General features: G+C 40.9%; 1 protein-coding gene and 1 long non-coding RNA gene across 7 annotated transcripts in view; one reads left to right on the plus strand and one right to left on the minus strand.

Moving 5' to 3' along the window:
• The window catches only part of Fhitos (fragile histidine triad gene, opposite strand), a 40,449-nt gene extending 37,884 nt beyond the window's left edge, over nt 1-2,565 (plus strand). The window contains exons 3-4 of the long non-coding RNA NR_131139.1: nt 553-1,181; nt 2,136-2,565. This is a non-coding gene — a long non-coding RNA (fragile histidine triad gene, opposite strand). The remainder of the gene's footprint in view (nt 1-552; nt 1,182-2,135) is intronic.
• Nucleotides 1-12,714, minus strand: part of Fhit (fragile histidine triad gene) — a 1,611,970-nt gene that overhangs the window by 1,226,345 nt on the left and 372,911 nt on the right. The window lies entirely within an intron of this gene.

The raw sequence follows: 12,714 nt of genomic DNA on the forward strand, positions 1-12,714 counted from the left end.
ACAGGCCCCCCAATGGAGAAGCTAGAGAAAGCACCCAATGAGCTGAAGGGGTCTGCAACCCTATAGGTGGAACAACAATATGAACTAACCAGTACCCCCGGAGCTTGTATCTCTAGCTGCATATGTAGCAGAAGATGGCTTAGTCGGCCATCACTGGGAAGAGAGGTCCCTTGGTATTGCAAACTTTGTATAACCCAGTACAGGAGAAAATGCCAGGGCCAAAAAGTGGGAGTGGGTGGGTAGGGAAGCAGGGCGGGGGGAGGGTATAGGGAACTTTTGGGATAACATTTGAAATGTATATAAAGAAAATATCTAATAAAAAAGAATATATATTATACAACCATACTAATTGTACAGTATTTTACTTCATCTCTTTGGGATGTAGACTTAATATAAGCCTCTAAAAGACAAACTAAAAGCCAGAGCTCAATATGTTCTATGAATATTATCTATATATATTATGAATGTTAATTTTTCATATCATCTCAATTGGGTCCTGGGTTACCCGAATACTTAATACTCTGACATTTTCAATTGTCTTTCCTCATTCAGGAAACTGAAGTCCAGACTGCAAAATGGTCAGCCCTCCTTTGAGGAAGAAGGGTATCTAGCCTCACGTTGAGTTGTCTTCCCCCACACTGCAACAGAAGCATTGAATCCTTCGTAAGAAGACCTTTGACCCATGGATGCTAATCAGCAAGCCAGAGTCTTTAGCAGTTCTTAGTTTTGTCAGCCTCCACAACTTCATGAGACAATTCATCACAATAAATCTCTTTCCATGTATGTTTATAAATATTCCAATAGTTCTGTTTCTCTGGAGAACCCTGACTGGTACAAGTGTTAAACCCAGAGGAAAGAGTAACTACTTCCATCAGTCTGGCAGCCAGACCCATGCCTCTTAAGGGGCGACTCTTTTTTTTTTTTTTTTCATGAGCCATTATACTGTACTCCATCATTCACTCCAGAGATCTCGATGGGTGCTGGAAACTTGGTTGTATTATATCAAGATGAAATGGATCAGGGAGGATACTGTGAAAGCAGATCGAAGGCTCATTAGAAAGGCCGGTCACAAGGCAGCTTGGAAGATGCTGGTTCTCCTTTTCAGTACAAAGAGATGAAAGGGAACCGAAAAGTCGGGATGGGCAACTTGTACAAAAAAGAAGTTAACCAGCTACTTACAGGTACTTATACTTTGTCTCTCATTGACTTAATCAACTGTTTAGAAACACACGCTGTACTCAGATTCCCACACCTGTGTCTATAGTGTGACAAGCACCATTCACTGCGGCCAGTAGGTTTCCAGAGCAGAAAAGTAGGCTTTTTTTCTAGGTTGGAGAAAAGCCTTCCTTGAGTCCCGTCTGATTCTGCTAGGGAGGTTGTCTCTAAAGGTGCAAATATATGCTGAAGGAGGTAGTCTGGCAAAGAGCTGGTATCCTTGGTTATCCCCAGTCCAGGCTTCTTCTCTTGTGCTAGCCTTACAGGAGATGCACTCTCACTACCGGCATACTTGCTAGTCTTACAGGAGACTCACTCTCACTACTAGCATATTTGCTGAGTCACCCTCCAGCATGGACTCTCCATATATGCTTGGGAATGATGAAGCAAAGAACTGTGAATCACAGAGTTAGTGTTTGCATGAAGTCCTATCGAATGACCCCACACACTTCCCTCTTATCAAAAATCCAGTCTATGCCCCAGTATAGGGGGATGTCACAGCCAGGAAGCAGGAGTTGCAGGGTTGGGGATCAGGGGGAGGGGGGAGGAGATAGGGGATTTCTGGAGAGGAAACTAGGAAAGGGGATAACATTTGAAATGTAAATAAAGAAAATATCTAATAAAAAGGAAAAAAGTCCTCTTTTATGTTTATATGAAAGTGTAGAGGAGTTGGAGAGATGGCTCAGCAGTTAAGAGTATAGGCTACTCTTCTAGAGGACTAAGGTTCAATTGTCAGCACCCACATGATACTTCACAACTGTCTGCAATTCCTGTTCCAGGGATCCAACACCCTCAAAGATTCATACATATAGGCAAAATACTGATGCACATAAAATAAATAAATCTTTTCTAAAAGTATAGAGAAGTGGGTATATGCCAAACAACCATTGCCGTGTCAAACCAAATTTGCTTTCCGTTAGGAAGAAGAGACGGATGGGAACCATCAGCACCAACAACTCACTGGTAGCCATTGGAGCAGAAAAGGCCAGAGCACCACACCTCCAGGCCCCAGGGATTTACTGGGGTATACTATATGCTAAGGACCCATTTCTGGTTTTTCATCATCTCTGTACCTTTCTTCTACTGCCTTTCTGTTGGAATGACATGGATACTGCACTGTGAGGCATCTCCCTGCACATGGGACGAACAACATTCTCTCTCCTTGATTCTTCCTTGAATTTTCAGATTGACTTACAGTGATTTCTTTCAGTAAATTGCCTAAATCAAGTTCTATTTCTGATGTTGGCATGAAACCCAGATCCTTTTTTGGCATGGCTTTGCCATTAAGCAACACCTCCACTCTCATGTGAATAGATTCTAGCCTATGAGCAGAAATATACTGATGCTTCCAAGAATAAGTGTTCCTTTATTTTATGAGAAAACTCTTATTTTGTCTACATTTTATTTCTTTTTCTAGATGTATTTCATGTGAAAACTTTCTGCTTGGAGCTATGTAGCCATGAGCTACGTATGTAGCTATGTTTTGACCATGAGACCAAAATATAAATGACATCAAGGAAGAAAGACACTGCAATGTTCATGATATCACTGAGCTACCAAACTAACTATCAGGCTCTCTGACTCCTAGCTTATGAGTAAACAAATATTCTGAGGGTTTTTTATCCAATATTCCCCAAGTTTTCTATTATTGTAGTTGAAACAATTTAGAATTCACATTCTTTCCATCATCAACTTTGTTTCCTACAGGACAGGAGGAACATTCAATAATAACTCAAAATTATACTGTTGTTAGCCCAGTGACATCCTCCTGAGAGTTCTAGTGCCTACTGGTGAGCTTCCCAGAGCCTAGAGAATATGCCTCTCTCTCTCTCTATCCTCAAGGAAGTCCTCATTTTTCATCCACAAGAGGAGTAAGCTGGTAACACCATCCAATAATAAGTCAAAACAAGCAAGAAAATTTGCAGAGATCATGTAGAAGCCTGGGCTCAGGATATGGAGGGGCAGGGTCAAAGGCTTTGCGTTTTGCAGAAAACCCTACAATGAAAGAGACACCCAGGGATCCACTGGGATGGTCACTCCAGACAGAGGAGTTTGCTTACTGGAAGGCAGATGTGGGAAAAAATGACCCAGTTGGTGCTTTCAAAATTACAAAAGACACAGCAGACACAATGCACCAGGGTAGATGCATCAAATCTTAGATAAGCAGGATTACAGTAACCACAACACACAACTTCCAGTTTCCCTCAGCTGATATCCTTCTTTGTTCTGTTGTCAAAGTACTCATAAAACTCTGAATGTCATGTTTATCTCCATTTTCCTGAGAGCTACAATGGCTTAGCATCACTTCTGTGATAAAATCACTGAATTCGATCACAACCCACAGACCTGACTCCCTCTCCTCATCGCCCATTACATTCTATTTTCTTCATGCTCCCAGTGATGTCATCTCCCAACGCACAGCATCTACTGTCCTCTCTCAGGCGCAGAGACAAGCACCATCCCAGATGCCCATGAATATTCTTGCCTCGTGAATACCTGCCATAAATGGCTTCTGCGAGTGTATTTCACTTTCACACAGAGGTGAAGCCTACCCTGTGCCTCTTCAAAACCAGCTTCCCAGCTTGCTGCAGAATGCTGCCCCAATGCACTCTTCTCTTCTTTGTATAATGTCACACTAGTGATTGGTTATTTAATGGCTATTCACTCTAGGGATTAGCCATTGTAAGGTTCGTGAAGGCAGGGGCCATGTCTTTCTTGTTCACTCAGCTTGTAGCACATAATAAAACTCCATGTGTGCATAGTGAAGGACTAGTTGTAGTTTATGTTTGTGCTGTCACCACTTTGCAGGGTAGGGGAATAACCACACTCAAGAGCACAGATGAGAAGTATACTCAGGAAATCAGAACAGAACAGTTGTCAGAGAAGGCTTTAATCACTAGATACACCTGCCACCGTTTTAGTTAGGCATTAATGGAAAACCAGGATCCTTCTGAACATCTTTCACAATTCTACACAACTGAGGATAGGGCAGTAGCAAGGAATCAGCCAGGCCTGGCTTTATATTCTGCTTTTTTCTTGATCACTTCCAGGATTTAATCCCTTCATCCTTGGCTTTCATCAAATATAAATTGGGAATAAGGACAAAAGCATTCCAATAGCGTTGTGAAGAATAAATGAGATAGCACATGCGCTTAGCATAGACTGAGCTCACTGAGTACTCAATGGGCCTCTTTGTTCTATGGTCATTGGTAAACACGAAATATAAATTTAACTCCATGAAGAGACTGGAGGAGAAGCACAAATGTTAGCTAGTATGGTGATGAGTTGTGCTGCTGTCATTGTTCTTTGTACCAGACAAGTCTAGAAGTCAGCACTTAAGAGTGCTGACAGGGTCTCCTTACAGTTATAAAGGTCTGTGTGTCTTTCTTGGTCCTCACTTTGGCCTAGTGCCAGCCCTGGAGCAGGAAAAGAGGCCTGATGGCAGATGAGGTTGAAACGTAACTATCCTCATTTAAAGAGCTTGAGCCTATCAGGACATTGAATTTCATTCTGAAGCTATCATTGAATATATTCAAGGACACAGTAAGACAAATTAATGTTCAGAAACTTCTATTAGATGTTTAACATTGTTTTGAAGTAGATGCTCTTAGGCACCCAAGTGATTGGCCTTGAGGAGAAAAATATTAATACAACTTGTATAAAACCTTTGCAATGCAGTACACATTAGTTCTTAGTTTCTGATAAACATGCAGTAGTAGTCTTAGATTAAAATTTCCAGTGTAAGGACACAGAAATTACAATTACTAGAAAAAAGAAATCAGAAGATCAGCAAAGTGGATTTGTTTTATATTAAAAATCTCCTAAGCAATGATATTATTTTGATTTAAACAGCATCAAAGAGAACTCATAAAATAGAGAGATTCTCCTCTGTGACATGGTCAAAGCAAAGGGCAGCAATGAGGCAGCACTGCTCATCATGTCTACCTGAAAGTCAATAAGAGCAGATCCAGTGCCAGCTGTGGCTTCATCTGCAGCTGGAGCCGCACTTGCTCACAGGGCTCATCGATTGACCTCCTCTACCAAGGCAGCCCGAGGAAGCAAGGGCTTCTGGTCCCACCTTGCACTGTGACAATAAAACTCGTCATGTTCCCACCTAAAAAGGGGCATTTTGATGGATGCCTTATTGTAACTACTACACCTGACAAGAATCCTACCACTGAGTTGAGCCATTTGTGAATATCTCGGTAATAGGACAGAAATTGCATTCACTTATTCACGTCAGGGAGAAAAAACAAAAACAAAAAAACAAACAAACAAACAAAAAATCTGTACAGCTGCCTTGAGGCCATTCAGGATGTGTCATGAAGAAGAAACCTAGCAGTGCTCATTGGCTCTGCCAGCCGTCCCTCTGGGCTCCTAGGGACCTTTTTTTTTTTTTTTTTTTTTTTTTTAAATATATGTAATCATGGTCTGCAATGCCTAAGTGCAACAGGATGATTTAAAAGTACTCTGATAGCTGTCTCCTGTGATATTTATCTCTCCCAGTCTATTCATTTGTGATCTAGATGAAAACGTGGGATGCAATCTGCATATTGATATTCCCTGAAAGGTATCAGCAGCTCTTCACGAAGGATGCTTCAGCTGCTTTAGAAATCTGAAATATTCCACAGTTGTGGAATTTATGACTGCCATTTCCATAAAAATAAAGCCCTACTAAAAGAGACTCAATTCTTTTTACACACATAGATGCATTTAGTGTGCATGCGTGCGTGTGTGTGTGTGTGTGTTGTTACACATGCTACAGCACATGAGTAGATGTCAGAGAACACCGTGTAGGAGTCAGCTCTCTCCTTTCACTGTGTGAATTCTGGGGAACAAACTCAGGTTGTCAGACTTGGCAGCAAGTGCCTTTACATGGCAAGCTATCCTGCTGTCCCCAAGACATATTCAACTGTTCTAACTAATGTGTGGTTAAATACGTGTGCCCTGGGAAGAGATAGATCTGGGTCCAGTTCTGGGCTTCTTGTTAATCTCTGCATGAACTGGGGTAAAGTACTCGACTAGTAACAGATATATTAAATTATACTATTCTTACTTAGCATGGTAGAGCTTAAATGTTTGATGTTAATATTTTCTGTTGACATATCTTTTTTTTGGGTACATAGGCTAGACATTTGCAATGTCTCTTAATGTTAGGTGGGCTCAAATGACTGAATTCTGGTTTAAAAAATAAGATGCACACCTACAGAAATCTTGTGGACTGGCTTTTACTATTTTCTTTAATCTTTTTTCTTCAGTAACTCTAAAGTCAGCCAGCTTAAGAACCTATGCTTACAAGATACAAGAAATGTGGATCCAACCTCAGAACCTTCGAGAAGAGCCACAACTGAATTTGAGGGATTTTGGAAGAGTTAAAAAGTAAACTTGTTAGACTGCTGAAAAACAATATAATGCTGCTCACTACAATAGCTGGGCTACAGTAGAGGCTGTTCATTCCAACAACAATCAGACTATGATACAGGTTGCTCATAATAACAAACAACAATCAGACTATGTTAGAGGCTGCTCATTACAATAGTCAGTTTAAGTTAGAACTTCCCTACATAGAATGGTGACCATTAAGAACACAAAAGATGGACCTGGAGAGATGATTTAGCCATTAAGGACAGCAATGATCTTGCAGAGGATCTAGGTTCAGTCCCCAGCACTCACATGGGGGATCACAGCCATCTATATCTCCAGGTCTAGAGGATCCAATGTTCTCTTCTAGCCTCTGCAATCCCTAGACATGATGCACAAAAATATACATTTCTGCACATAAAATAAAATAAATAGATCTGAGAATATAAAAAAGGTGAAGCACAACAAATGCCAGTGAGACTCTGAGGAAAGACAGAAATTTACTATCTGCTAATCGTCCTAGGAGCTCATGCATGCACATGGAAAAGCCTCAAAACAGAACCACATGACCCAGGTATAGCTACAGGCATATCTACCCAAAACATACCATAGAGATACGACCCCACCCATGCTTATTGCTGCTTTACTCGAAATACCTGGGAAATGATATCAGCCTAGATATCATGGGTGTGGTCAGGCATGTAGAGGCCAGAGGATGAATAAGGTGTCATACCTTAGGCATTGTTGACCTTCTGTTTTAGATAGTTTTTCACTGGTCTAAAATTTGCTAAGTAGGCTAGGCTAGATGGTAAGCAGGTTTCATCTCCATTCACATGGCCACGTCCTGGTTTTCAAAATCTAACTTAAACTTTATGTTTGGAAGCCAAGTAGTTTGATGATGAAGCTATCTCCCCAGAATTTATTATTATCTCAAGTATTTACTATTATTGTTGTTGTTGTTGCGGTAGAGTCTTCCTATGTATCTCTAGCTGGCCTGGAACTAGCTATGTAGACTAGGCTAGCCTTCACCTCACAGAGATCTACCTGCTTCTATCTCCCAGGTGCTGGGAAACCACCAAGAATTATTTTTCAGAATGTCAACCTCTGGTGGAATGTACCTGATGTTATCTGTAGTCAGAATCTCTCTCTGTGAAGAGGTAGGAAGTATGATACTTAATCTGCAAAGATGTTTCCCTTCTAGCACTCAAATGTCATTTGTCAGCTTCCACACAAAATGAGGCTCATTTTTTTTTCCCCTACACGCTCTCCTACAGATATGGGCGACATCTCAGGCTAATTCTTGCTAGTCATTAAAGACTTTACTCAGTTTTCTTTTTAAGATGCTTTTCTATGAAACAAGCTGCTCCCATCTGAGGAAGATATTCTCAAAGCCACAAAGAGGCCCATATGAGGAGAAATAGAAACCCCCATCAACAACTCGCATCAATCTGCCGAGCACAGAGGTAAGACAGCTCAGAAGTGTATCGTCCAGCCCCAGCTAAGCTCCCAGATGACCAGCAACCTGGTCTAGAGGCAGGACCACTCCTTCTAGCCTGTCCCAAATGTCCGACTCCTAGAAATGACAGGTAATGTCTCCTGTGGTTTCAGGTGGGTGAGTTTAGGTGTTATTTGTTCTGCAACAAGAGACAACTACTCTAACAGGATCCCAAGCTTTGCCTGGTGGCGACTGGCTCAAGAAACTATAAAGCTGGTTTCACAGTCAGCTGCAGCAAGTCCCCATCCAATGATCAGACCTGCACTTGGTGACATGTGCTAGTCTTGTTGCAAACATGAGGCGGGGCTCACATGCTACTGTGGTTTTTCTCCCAAGGCTGTATAATGCTATGGTTTTTCCCTTTTCCCAGTTGACTGCTAAAGTTGTTTACTTCAACTCGTGGGTTCCTCCTCTTTAGAAGGCCATCATATTTCAGTCTAGCTGGGCAGAAACCAGAATATTGAAAGTATTCTGTCATGAAATGTTTGTGGCCATTGGTAGCATGAACCCACAATAGACTTTTCATTGACTAGAGAGCAGACTCTTGACCTATTTCTTACAAACAGCCCCTTCCATAGGAACTTACTCTACATTAAAGAGTAAATTAAAATGAAATTAGTAAATTTATCTATGCTCTGTCCCATGACAGGCTTTGGTCTTAAAGTAGGTATGCTCCTACTGAACACACAAGTACTTTAGGTTAAGTAAAAACAAATAAATAAATAATCTTGTCTGTTTTCAAGGCATCAAAGTCATAGGGGAGAGACATCATAAAGACACGGGGTATTGGTATTTATTCACATTCTCAGGTATGCATAAGTAGAACATTTGCATATCAAAGACAGTGAAGACTAAATGCCAAGTGAAAGGAATTCATGGGCATTAACAGATCTTCAAAGCAGAGGTGAGAGAGCTGAGTTGATCAGAACAAACTTTAGGGAGGAAGGAAGTCCTAAGAACTTTTAACTATGGTGAATAGACACCATCAGCACCATCTTGTTCTCCTGTGGTTCAGCCACGGAGACTCCTATACAACTCTTGGGTCAACTCTGGTCTATATGACCAGTTCTATCCTAGGGTTGTGGCAAAAAGTAATGTTTCAGAACTAAGTTAGGGGTGGGGGAAAATCCTGTTATATTCTCCAGTCCCCCCTTGCTATGAAGGTTATATGTTCTGGATGCTGTAACCTTCTAGAGTCTGCAGGTTATTGGTGGCTTTACAGCTTAGGTTTTTATGTGATGATTATTAGGAGGGCTCCCCTGACATGTGATGGAGATTCACCAAAAACAAGAAATAAACCAGCCTTTGCCTTATGCCACTTTGATTTAGGGATAATTTGTTACTGCAGCATAGCTCAGTCTTTTCCAGCTTAAAGAGCAAGATTCCTAGAAGTGGAAAACTAGAGACAACACTAGTTACTTATAAATCATACCCTATACGACCTTTCTCAATGACAAACCTGTGCATGCTACAATATACCTTGGAATACTGTACCTTAATAGGACTAGAATTTTTTAAAATAAAAGCATAAAGAGAGTCAAAGGGTGGCAAGACAATGAGCTGCCCCAAACCCCCCAATGGGTGATTACTACAGATTTCAGAGTAACAGAATTATTGATGTCTTTGCCAGAGCATTCCTTTTCTCTGTGTTCTTTTCTTTTGAGAGTACAAGCCATACATTTCCATTTGGAAAGCAGTATTTCCTAACTTCTAAACCTAACTGGGATCTTGTGAAACCCTTGCCCATAACTGAATGGCCACAAATAAATGCCTGGAGTTCCCTTGAAGCAATCCCATTTTACACTGAGATGCTTTCTCTTTCCAGCAAGAAAGTGTTGCTGCCCGATGGATACCGCGCTCTCACTGTATATTGTGCTTACTGCTCTGTGGCTCTCACTCCTCATTCTTGTCTTAGTTGCTGGGGCCTTATAAAATTCAGCACTATGAAGCAGCCAATAAGGAGCACGGAGCCTCCAAAAGATCTGTCTCTTCCAACAGACCTTTCAGTTTCCTAGATGTCAATGAGAGATTCGGACCAATTATCAGGTGAGATGAAGTCTTTATTCACTTGCTCTGTAAATGAGCTGTTCCTCAATGAGGAGGATATGGTCTCCAAGGAAACAAAACAATGGATGTTAGGCAAACCCTTTTTACTGACATTAGCACCCCAAATCAACTTCCTTAAATGAATTGTCTTTGAAACTGACTTGTAAGTAGAACTTGAGTCTAAAGATACAATAAAATAGTTTTTTTTTTAACATATTAGTCTCAGTTTCAGACTGGTGATCTCTGGACACACACCAAAATACCAAGAACAAACTCAAAGGCTTACCTTATCTTCAAATACTTTTGAACAAACATGGTTTGAGAGACAAAGTGGAGCATGAGAGAGGGGATTTTTGAAGTAGTCAGTTACCTGAACTTTAAACATTTTAATGAATCTGTCATTCTGAATAGATTCTTGGGTTATCTAAGTCCTGAGGAGCCAATGACAGATCGGTCCTTTAGTTAAAGACTCATAAGTTAAAGTCTCATAACACAACAGAAAAGATCAGAATGTTTGCTGGATGTTTAAAAACAGCCATAACAGTGACAAAGTGGTAGCTTAGCAGCTAAAAGGGTGTCCTGCTCTTTCAGAGGGCCAGAGTTTGGTTCTTGGCAGCCATATTGGGCTGCTCACAACTACCTGTACCACCAGCTTCAGAAGGATCTCTGTACATATACCACAACATACAACTTAAATAAAACACAATGTCCACAAAAAGGCACAACACATTACACTAGAAGATACTATCTATTTTCCCTAAGTCTTCTGAAGCCACGTGTGATGCCAGTCTTGACCTTTCTGCAATGCTGCCTATGTAGTAATGGCTTGTAGTGCAGAGCATATTATGCCCTCCATTCCAGTAGCAGGAAATAAGTCAAATTCCATGGTATTGGTTGTGGACACAGAGTGTGTACTAGATTCAGAGGCATAAATATAGCCAGTGAGTACTGAAGTAACAGGAATAAGAAGGTAGTCCCAAGCCCAGGCAATACTGGCCTCATTCTCTGCCTCTCACTACCTTTCATAAATCCAGATACATACAGAAAGTGACTGCCTGTCTTGGAATTGCAAACACTAAACACTGAGACTTCGGAAAAGACCATCTCAGATTAGGGGGTTCAGTTGAAATCTACACACTCTTCCCAAGGACCCATATAGTGACTACACATGGCTGCTAACCCTCAAGCAACCTCTGCAAGAGAAAAAAAAAAAAGAAGTTCTGAGGAGAAGGAGTCATGTCAGGGCTACAGAGGCAACCTGAAAGTGTCAATGTATACAACCAGAATGCAAAGTTAAAGCAACGGTTCCTACTCCTGTAGGTTGCCTCATCTGCTTCTTACTTACTGGAACTGATATATCTTCAGGCACTCATATCTAATACCAAAAGAGAGGGTGTTCTTTTCTACATATCCTTCCCTCAGAAAGAGCCCTCAGTGCTTTGCTTTATGATTCTGTGTATGACTGAAGAACACATGAAACAACCTCAGTCCTCATAAATATCCATGGTAAACTTCATAAACATCTGCTCCCAGTAACATATAATCTATGTTTTACCACAGTATTATCTACTTTATCCTGATCTCTTATCTACTTTGTCCTGATTATAAATTCATCTTGCTCTCTGTTCCAGCATGTTCAATGTATGTGAGCATGACCATACACTTAGAAACAAGAAAATAAATATCAAAAATATCCTAGAGTGCTATGGGTAGATTTAAATATCTAAAACAAAATATGTCAATCGTACTACAGCTTGACCCATAGATATTCTCCAAAGGCCCATATATGGAAAGGTTTAATTTCTGAGTGAAAGCTGATAGAATCCTTAGAAAGAGGGCCTTTTGAAAAGTGGTTAAATCATTGCGTATTTGTTCTTGAAGAAGATATAGGGTCCTCAGCGCCTCCTCTTCCTCTCTTTATTTTCTGTTTGCCATGAGGTGAGTGGCCTCCTCTATCATGCACTTATTCCATGATGAGCTGCCTAATACAGGCATAGAGGCAATACAAATCGAAAACTGCTAAGCTGATTTTGTTGGCTATTTGGTGATAATATGAGGAGACTACCAGAAATGACAGGAAATAGAAGCATACTTCCAGGACAGGAAAGTAGCTATTGAGAAAGAATAAAGAGCTGTACATGTTGGCATCAGACATTCAAGCATCATGAAAAAAAAGTCTCCATAAGGAACTTTACAGGTATTGTTGGTTTGCCTGGAGGGATTTGGCATTGTGCATGTGGAGCGTCAAACAGCTGGATGCAGTCAGAACCTTGGAGTTTTATTTCTGCTAACAAGGTCATCCTCATTAGAGGGTCTTGGCATTACGTTATCTAGCCTACCAGTCATGTCATATAATGTCATATGGAAGCATAGAATGTCACTTAACTTCTAGTGTTCTGTTCTCTCACAGAATAGCTCTCTCTGGTTCCCACAGAGCTCAGGCCTTCATAGAGCACAGGATGACTCTGGATACATTGATTCCATGTAACTGGTCACCACCTTCTTGGGACAACACAAAGAGGCACACTCACTGCTCAGTATCACAGACTGGTCAATAATAGTCCAAGTGGAAGAAATGAATTCTTTCATTAATCAAA

The sequence above is a fragment of the Mus musculus genome, chromosome 14 (genome assembly GCF_000001635.26).
Source record: "Mus musculus strain C57BL/6J chromosome 14, GRCm38.p6 C57BL/6J".
Classification (NCBI taxonomy): domain Eukaryota; kingdom Metazoa; phylum Chordata; class Mammalia; order Rodentia; family Muridae; genus Mus; species Mus musculus.